This window comes from Cherax quadricarinatus, chromosome 27 (genome assembly GCF_038502225.1).
Source record: "Cherax quadricarinatus isolate ZL_2023a chromosome 27, ASM3850222v1, whole genome shotgun sequence".
In the NCBI taxonomy this organism is placed as follows: Eukaryota; Metazoa; Arthropoda; class Malacostraca; order Decapoda; family Parastacidae; genus Cherax; species Cherax quadricarinatus.
In genome coordinates this window covers 9530869-9541390 of record NC_091318.1, presented here as the reverse complement: position 1 = coordinate 9541390, position 10522 = coordinate 9530869, and the positions used below count along the sequence as shown (strand labels likewise).

General features: G+C 39.3%; 1 long non-coding RNA gene across 1 annotated transcript in view; it reads right to left on the bottom strand.

Moving 5' to 3' along the window:
- Nucleotides 1–2454: 2454 nt before the first annotated feature.
- The window catches only part of LOC138853300 (uncharacterized), a 46001-nt gene continuing 37933 nt past the window's right edge, over nt 2455–10522 (bottom strand). The window contains exon 3 of the long non-coding RNA XR_011392507.1: nt 2455–2942. This is a non-coding gene — a long non-coding RNA (uncharacterized lncRNA). The remainder of the gene's footprint in view (nt 2943–10522) is intronic.

Genomic DNA, 10522 nt, shown 5'->3' with positions numbered 1-10522 from the left:
GCATGGTGGCAGTCCTCTGTATTTGTTGATCTTCTGAGTCTCCCTGAAATGGCGGCACCACCCCCTTCAGCTTCAGAGTATTATAAGTAGGTGTCAGCCAACGTAGAGGTATAGATGTAGTTCCATGAAATCTGCTTATTATCCTTCAAGGGTAGTTATGATGATTGAGGTAGCGCTGTGATGGTAGTAGTGACAACAGAAGCAGAGGTAATGAACGTGTTTGTAGCTGCAATAACATAGTTCAAGTGTGTGTACATTATATATATATATATATATATATATATATATATATATATATATATATATATATATATATATATATATATATATATATATATATATATATATATATATATATATGTCGTGCCGAATAGGCAGAACTTGCGATCTTGGCTTAAATAGCAACGCTCATCTTGCCATATAGGACAAGTGAAATTTTGTGTATGCAATAATTTCGCCAAAATCATTCTGAACCTAACGAAAAAAAATATATTTTACTGTGTTTGTTTAGTATTAAATTATTGTAAACAAATCTAAAATATATTTAGTTGGGTTAGGCTAAAATAAATTGTTCTTGTTATAATAAGGTTAGGTAAGTTTTCTAAGATTCTTTTGGTGCAAAATTAAAAATTTTTACATTAACATTAAGGAAAAAAATATATCTTTAAACGTATAAGAGAAAATTTTAGGAAGGATTTAATTTTAAATGAGTTCTTGCTAATTGACCAGTTTTACATATTCGGCACGACATTATATATATATATATATATATATATATATATATATATATATATATATATATATATATATATATATATATATATATATATATATATATATTCCTTAGAGATTCTGGTTCATGTTGACATGATAGCATCACGCATTTGCTGCAGATTTATGAACTACAGAGCTATGATGCATATTCCCAATCCACAACATTCCAAACATTTACCCCTATTTCTGACCCAACTTTCTTCATGTTGCAGCAGAAATCGAAATTCGCCAGACCAGGTGACGTTTTTCCAGTGTTTAGCATTACGGTTGTCGTGAGCCTGTGCACACTGTAGCCTCAATTTTTTCTTAGATGACATGAGTGAAACCCAGTCTGGTCTTTTGATGCTGTATTCATCCACTTCAAGATTCTACGTGTTATGCAATGTTGTAATACGTGGTTATTTGAATCTCTGTCGCCTTCCTGTCAGTTTGAACCAGTCTGGCCATTTTCCTCTGATCTCTCTCTAATATGGAGTTTTCGCCCACAGGAACAACTGTAAACAATTGTTCGTGAAAATCTCAGGAGATCGGCAGTTTCTGAGATACTCGACCACCCCGTCTATCACCAACAACCATTCCACGGTCTAAGTCATTTAGATCACATTTCTTCCTCAGTCTGACGTTTGTTCTAAACAACATGTCTGCATGCTTTGAAACACTGAGGTGCTGCCACGTGATTGGCTGATCAGACATTTGCTTTAACGATCAGGTGTACCTAATAAAGAGGCCACTGAGTAATACACACACACACACACACACACACACTATTCAATGCACGGAGTGAAGCACCCCTGATCTTTCTCTCTGCAAATAGCAAGACAAACTACTGTTTATGGCAGGCATATCCTTTTTCTATACGTTACACCATCTAAGGATACAGATATATCCACTGGTGGATAAACTGGTTAAGTGAAATGTAGTCTTTCTTAGTAGTGCTGCCTATCATGAGTAGTTTATGCACTTTCATTTGCGTACGATAGATGTTATAATAATTGTATGATTTACACAGTGGTTAGCAAAAGTGTATGAAATATTTCCGGCGTGTAGTTTAGTGTTTATATACAGCGCGCGTTGAGAAAGTGACGAACAATACACAGTTTAAAAATGATTATCAGTTAACTGTTCATTCCGCTCAGTTTTTCTTGCTGTATTTCGATATGAAGAGATCTACGCTTAAGAGACAAATTATATCCCATATTGTCAGACAAAAATTTAATACCTCGGTGAAAAGTGGTAAAGTAATTCACTAAAACATTAAGCAATGTACAAGATGTTCACTTGTCCACGAGTAAAAATAGTGAAAGTGGGTCAAAGTTGTGATAAACATCGCCAGGTATACATGTATACTTGTCTTAATGTCGTAAAACACGGATACAAGTCTTTTCACATGTTCTAGGATTCGATCATTTCAAATTCTCGTTTGAGATCAATAGGCGACAGCTAGATCCTGATGCGGAGAAGAAAATAAAACTAATTTATGTTGCATTTGTGTCGGTGAGAAAGAAAGTTGAGAGTCGTGTGGTATGGAAGGGAAAAGCGAGAGTCAGGGAAGATTATAGTCTCTTAAGACTACAGTTGTGGTGAATATCATCTTTCCACTCAACAGGTGGTGGCCACTGATCATTTTATTCACGATGACAAAGGTTATTACAAATAAACGTTGCGTGAAGACGAGCCGAGTACTGGTGGAGCTTCCTGAGCAACAAGTAACCAGGGTCGCTGGCCCTTTAATGAAGTGTATAAATATCCATAAACGATTATTTTATTCTCAAGAAATATACCTCTTTTACATTTTTTTTTTGTACAGGGGATAAATAACTCAGTTTCCGAAATTCATTATTACATTTTTTAAATCGGTTGACGTTTGCCTTAGGGCGGCATTATTTATTGTAAATGTTTGTAGACTTTAATTAAATACTTTAGCCATACTTACATCAACATCTGAGAAAATGTCTTAAATTCTTTTAATGCTATTTCCATTTTCTGGAGACACTGTATAAGTCTATAGAAGAATTACCAACCTCATACTGTAAATAATATGTAATACCAGTATGGTATGAAATGATATATAATACCGGTATGGTATGCAGTGGTATACAATACTCATCAACGTCATCCTTGCCAATATTCGAAAAAAAAATTCACCTTATGCATATTTTTTAGGAGATCTGTAAAAAAAAAGAAAAAAAAACTGTATATGTTACAGTGCGTTAAGACAACGTTAAATCATTTTTTATGTAAATATGTAAAATCATTTACGGGATATTAAACTAACACACCTTCAACATTTCAGAAAATTTAACTTTCCAATTATTATTTCTTGACTAATGTTTATGATTGATATTCTGTAGCGCATCAAGCGATCATTTATTATGATTATTATTTTGACGGGGACACCCTAAATCCGTAAGGGTCATACAGTGCCTGGGAAATGGCGGGTAATAATGTTTAATCCAGGGAGAGGGAGGGATAAGTGCAGTTCCTTTGATCAAGAGCCCTCCACCAGCTTCAAGGTTTCCCTCTTGAAGGGTTGTGACCACCGAGTGTGTTTAGTGGCTCGTTTACACTATTCTTTGCGTTTCATCGCTTACACTATTCTTTGCGTTTTATCGTTTACACTATTCTTTACGTTTTATCGTTTACACCATTCTTTGCGTTTCATCGTCTGCACTGCACACTGTACACTCCACAATTGTATATTCCACACTTGTACACTCCACACTTGTACACTCCACACTTGTACACTCCACACTTGTACACTCCACACTTGTACACTCCACACTTGTACACTCCACACTTGTACACTCCACACTTGTACACTCCACACTTGTACACTCCGTACAGTGGTTTGTTTACAATCGTGTCATTACGATTCCACGAATCATTTTCTCTAACAGATTTTTCTTTGCCTTCATAAGTGTTGGATACCACTGAGGATCTATATATCATTATTAAAATAATAAAAAAGAAGCGCTAAACCCACTAGTGACTTGGCGGTTTTCTTCAGGTATATATAACTGACGATTAATTTGGGGACTGTAAAAAAAAGATACCTTACCGTTGCAGTTATCATAATTTAGAAGGTAGCCTTAATTAAGGTATCCTCTTTGATGACTTAACAGCATGGAACCTAAACTGAGCGTACCAACAATCACTTAAATTTTAAGGTGTTTCTTCTTTTACCTGGCTTCACACATTTAATGTGGCATAACGATATAAATATCGTCCATTTCAGCTAAGTGGAGAGGAGAGTTTCCGTTGATTGTTGTGCTTGAAGTGTCAAGCCATTCTTATTTCTTGTTTTATTTATTAGGAGATAGATTCTGAAAAGGAATTCTTTACAAGGCTTAGTTTTGGCAATTGTACTTCTTGTGATACTCTGTGATAATGGTCCGGGTGTTGTAGATGGCCCGTGGTGTTCTTCATGGTCCGTGGTGTTCATGGTCCGTGGTGTTCTTCATGGTCCGTGTTGCTGTTCATGATTCGTGGTATTGATGGTCCGGGTTTTGCCGATGGTCCGTGTTGAAGACTGAGACACTTAAGCAACATATGGGAATCTTTATTAAGGAAACGTTTCGTCACACAGTGGCTTCATCAGTCCAATACAAAGAGAGGGGTAAGGAGAGGAGTTTGAGGTAATCAGTCCCTCAGCCTGGAATCGATGTATTCAGTCCATCACTCTCGTAGAAGGCACAGCATATGGCCGTAGAAGTGGCTTTTATACTGTAGACAGGTGAGTAGAAGCAGGAGGAGGCGGGATCACAGTGGAACCATCCACTAGTGTAAGTAGGTCTTCCTCCAAAGGTTGAACAAGTATTAAATAACTCCTTGCATCAAGTTCCCATGATGTTGCAGTGTCTGACAAATGTGATAAATGGTATTGAGGACCAGCAAGTTGAAGATTGAGACATACAACATATGGGAATCTATTAAGGAAACGTTTCCTTAATAAAGATTCCCATATGCTGTGTAAGTGTCTCAATCTTCAACTTGTCGGTTCTCTAAATATTTATCACACGGTCCGTGGTGTTGTTGATGGTCCGTGGTGTTGTTGTTGATGATCCGGGGTGTTGCTGATGATCCGGGATGTTGCCGATGGTCCGGGGGTGTTGCCGATGGCCCGGGGTGTTGCCGATGGCCCGGGGTGTTGCCGATGGCCCGGGGTGTTGCCGATGGCCCGGGGTGTTCCCAGTGGTCCGGGGTGTTCCCAATGGTCCGGGGTGTTCCCAATGGTCCGGGGTGTTCCCAATGGTCCGGGGTGTTCCCAATGGTCCGGGGTGTTGCTCTTGCTCGGGGATACTTTGATCGATCATATGACAATTTAATTATTCAGACTGAACTGTTTTTATTGCTTCTTAAGATCAGTTTCAGTGATTTCAGTTTTATTTAGGTCTGTGACTCGGTTCTTCTGCAGTATTAGTTTATGTCCTTGTCTACCCTATATTTGTTCCATAATATTTTGTATTTGAGCATGTTCTGCTTGAATGACGGGAGACACTTCTTTCAGCCATACTTGTATTCGTTTGTGCGGGCGCCTGATTATCAGTTAATTGTGTGAGAGTGAATTTAATGAAAGTGTGTGCTTGCGTGCATGTGTAAGCTAGGGTGTACGCCTATGTGCTCACCTATATGTGGTTGTAGCGATGTTGATTCACAGCTCTTGGCGCCGCCTCTTCGCTGATTGCTACTAGGTCCACTATCCCTGCTCCATGAACTTTATCGTATCTCTTCTTGAAGCTATGTATGGATCCTCCTCTGTACGTGTGTGTACTTACCTAATTGCAGTTACAGGGGTCAAGTCACAGCGTGTGTGTGTGTGTGTGTGTGTGTGTGTGTGTGTGTGTGTGTGTGTGTGTGTGTACATCCTCTTCTGAGGCTCTTTGCCACTCACGGAGACGGGAGCAGCAGTGGGGTCCCGACACTAACAATACGCACCATGGACACGGACAGACAAAGGAACGTGGTCTGCCTGCCCCTCACAAAGGGGGCTCCTCGCTCCAGTTCCGAGAGCGCACTTACCAGCTATTTTCTCACAGACCTTTAATTGTAGCCTGACAAAGGCAAGAGACCTGTATAAACACTTTCTATTAAGCTGAAGCTCTTGTACAAACCCGGCCGCAGATCGTGGATGTTGGCGGGCCAGTGTTGGGGCTGGGAGGAGGGATGTGGGGATGGGAGTTGGGGAAGGAAGGACTAGCAAGGGAGAGACGCCTCCACCACTACTTTTCTTCCTTTTCACAACACGTACCCTTCTCTATGGCCTCAGTGGTTCTTGTCGTCCCAATGGTCCTCGGTGCTGGTGGTTGTAATCTCTCACCTGGTCTCTATGGGTTGTTTACTTACTCTTCGCGGTCCCTTTGGTCTTTCTTTTCAGAGCGCATGATATGTTTGCGCTTCCTCTTGTCTATTGTGTGGTGTGCTTATGCTGCTAGTTTGCTGTGGCGCCTCGTGCTGACACGTCATACAGTAACTATGTATCGCTATCCTATCTATGTTCCCGTAGCAGCTCTGGTTTCTGGGGACTTTCATCAATCTCCAAAGATACTTTACGTAATTTCCAGATAATCAAAATCTTGAAAGCACAAGAATCGTGATACCATTTCGAAGGAAAGTGAAATCAAATGCAAGTAAAATAATTGCTAACAATATTCAATCTAGGTTAGGCTAGATTCGTGTGGGCAATTGACCTACCAAACTTTAACCTAACATAGCTTAAATGTTAGATTGTTTCATTCCATTGTTTTGAGTTATGGACTTACTAAGCGCTTCAGCTACTTATTTGTGTTTGAGTGTCAAACCCAGTCAGTATCTTAAGGGTTAGAATAAAATCTCGTAGTCTCCGTTTCATAACCGAGACAGTGATGGATGTTTTGAGTTTCTCTTTATAAGGTTATTTTCCAAGTGATAGAACTGGCTTGTAATTTGTAAACTAAAATCTGGAACGGCATATTAAAAATACGATCTAAAATGTGCAACAGAGAAAATCAATATCGTGCCTGGTAATTTGTACTTAAAGTATCTAGCAAAAAAAAATCAGGCATTCTCTAAGCCTTGCTGCTCTCATATATTCGTAGGCAATGTTTGGTGCTTTTGAGGTCCTTATAATTACTCAAAAGTTTTTTCTTCTCTTGTTTTCATAAGCTTATTGCCAAATATTTTGTCTGCATGTTTGAAATTGTATTCAAAATGCATTACTTTACATTTGTCTGTGTTAAAACTCACCTTCCACTTCTTCGACTGCAAGTAACATTATTATTATTATAATCAAAAAAGAAGCGCTAAGCCACAAGGACTATACAGCACTGCAAGTAACAGAATACTCAATCTTCTAGGGATGCTGCACTTTTGCCCAAAGTGGTGTCATCCGCAAATTTGGATATCTTAAATGTTAACTATCTCGAGATCATTTATATATATTGTGGGGAAAAACAGGCCATAAACCGACGGCTGGGAAACCCCACTCTATGTCTAGCCACTCGAAGCTTCTCTCATATACCATATGTTTTTATTTTAATCAGCAATCTTAGATGGGGTACCTTCCAGACTGTATTTCTGAAAGTCTAAATATACTACAGCTATTGGAACATTGTCGTCTCAATTTTTGTATGTACAGGTATAACTGAGAAATTCGAAACAGTCGAGCATTATCTTTTGTTGCAGAATCCATGATGGTTTCCGGCTAGTTGGTTATTTTCCGGAACATTGACTGTGATGCCCGTAATAAACCTCCATTTCTTTACCTGGAATTAACCTTCAGTTCATATAACAGATGAAGACAAGTCTTGTCCCTCTTTTTAAATATTATACCTGGAGAATACCTGGAGAGGGTTTCGGGGGTCAACGCCCCTGCGACTCGGTCTGAGACCAGGCCTCGTGGTGTGAGGTAACTTTTGTTGGTTTTCAGTCTATTTGTACCTTACCTTCTAATTATTTGTTACGTATTACTATTAGCGGTTAAGTGACTTAATGTCTAGTTTCTTTTATAACTTGTCAGGTAGTTCATTAAATTCACTTGATTTGTTAAAATTTAGCTTCTCCAATTTAATTATGGCAAGGCTGCTAATTTCGTTAATGCCTAGTTTGTCCATATCTGGTCATTTAAAAAAAGGGATTGTGAATTTAAGAGAACTGGTTGTTAATGTTGTAACACTGAGTTAAAAAAAATGGAGTTTAAATGGGAAGGAATTAAAGGAATTAAGTCACCTGTATGATAGAGAAACAGAAGTAGAAGAGTGACAGTATTCCTGAATAAACAATTGTGGTAAGAAAATAAGCGGTTTGTGTAAATACAAGATTTGTGTGATAAAGAATAAACCTGGAATATCAAAGATTATTTATAATGTATTTGCATCTGGAGGTGACCTAAGTATAGACAAATTCTAGGTATTATTACTTAAGGAAATGTGAACTGAGAAAATATTTATTGTAGGAGACACTGCAATTCGAAGTGTAAAAGAAATGCTTAAAATTTCAGGAGTTAATTACAATTAATGAGAGATGTTTCAAATAAGTAAGAACTGTATTTTAATACCGTGTATCTAATAAACACAAATAAGAAAAAGGAGAGTAACAGTAGCCAGTAATTTGAAGCCAAGGCAAAATATACCGAGAGTCTCCATCCATGAATATCTTTCTCCGTGCCAATTATACGAGCATCCTAGTCTTAATGAATGCCGTAGAGTGATTCATATTTAAAGAAGAATATTGACTAAACCGGAGGTTATCTTGGAACCATTCACAAGAGCTGATGTGAGTTGAGTATTTGCAATTATTAGAGATTATTAAAGAGCACGATAATCCTAATTCGTGAAAAAATATGCTAATACTGTTCCAACAAACATAAGAGACTGATTAAAATAAGCAATCGCTTGCAAAGTTAAATATATATTCTTTAATCGATAACCAAATAATTAAAGTTAATTAATTACAAGTGTCATATAAATTAATTGGAACATGGATGTAGATTCGGATGACTTCATTAGAGGTAAGTTTGTATTAGATATAACGAAGGGCAAGGCAGGTGAACCAACTTCATATCGGCCAGAGGTAAGCCGTTATAGGTCTATTGTGTTCATATAAGGCTTAATAGTTTAATTAAACCCATGTATTGTATAATTAGGTATATGTATGTATGTCCTGTATTTGTGTGTGCCGGCGTGTAGGTGCGTTGTGTGGGGTGCGCGCGCACGCGCAGTGGACCACTGGTTATATGGAAGAGACTCCAGTTATCGTTTTACAATATGCCTAAACTTTATCAAAGTATTAAATGCGGTTTACCGCATTTAATTTCAAATTTGATCAGAGGCTACAGGACGTGCTTGATAAACTAGTTTATAAATACAGTAAGAACCTCTCCTGGGAGTTGATGCTTGTCTGTTTAGTACTTCTTCACTGTGACATTGTTTACGTGGTGTCTGTAGGTGGTGTACAGGTGGAGTGTAGGTGTACAGGTGGAGTGTAGGTGTACAGGTGGAGTGTAGGTGTACAGGTGGAGTGTAGGTGTACAGGTGGAGTGTTGGTGTACAGGTGGAGTGTTGGTGGTGTACAGGTGGAGTGTAGGTGGTGTACAGGTGGAGTGTAGGTGGTGTACAGGTGGAGTGTTGGTGGTGTACAGGTGGAGTGTAGGTGGTGTACAGGTGGAGTGTTGGTGGTGTACAGGTGGAGTGTAGGTGGTGTACAGGTGGAGTGTAGGTGGTGTACAGGTGGAGTGTAGGTGGTGTACAGGTGGAGTGTAGGTGGTGTACAGGTGGAGTGTTGGTGTACAGGTGGAGTGTAGGTGGTGTACAGGTGGAGTGTTGGTGGTATATGGATGGTGTGATGGTGGTATATGGATGGTGTGTGGGTGATATATGGATGATGTGTTGGTGGTATATGGATGGTGTGTTGGTGGTATATGGATGGTGTGATGGTGGTATATGGATGGTGTGTGGGTGATATATGGATGGTGTGTTGGTGGTATATGGATGGTGTGTTTGTGGTATATGGATGGTGTGATGGTGGTATATGGATGGTGTGTGGGTGATATATGGATGGTGTGATGGTGGTATATGGATGGTGTGATGGTGGTATATGGATGGTGTGATGGTGGTATATGGATGGTGTGTTGGTGGTATATGGATGGTGTGTTGGTGGTATATGGATGGTGTGTTGGTGGTATATGGATGGTGTGTTGGTGGTATATGGATGGTGTGATGGTGGTATATGGATGGTGTGATGGTGGTATATGGATGGTGTGATGGTATATGGATGGTGTGATGGTGGTATATGGATGGTGTGATGGTGGTATATGGATGGTGTGATGGTATATGGATGGTGTGATGGTGGTATATGGATGGTGTGTTGGTGGTATATGGATGGTGTGTTGGTGGTATATGGATGGTGTGTTGGTGGTATATGGATGGTGTGATGGTGGTATATGGATGGTGTGTTGGTGGTATATGGATGGTGTGTTGGTGGTATATGGATGGTGTGATGGTATATGGATGGTGTGATGGTATATGGATGGTGTGATGGTGGTATATGGATGGTGTGTTGGTGGTATATGGATGGTGTGTTGGTGGTATATGGATGGTGTGTTGGTATATGGATGGTATGATGGTGGTATATGGATGGTGTGATGGTGGTATATGGATGGTGTGGTGGTGGTATATGGATGGTGTGATGGTATATGGATGGTGTGATGGTATATGGATGGTGTGTTGGTGGTATATGGATGGTGTGTTGGTGGTATATGGATGGTGTGTTGGTG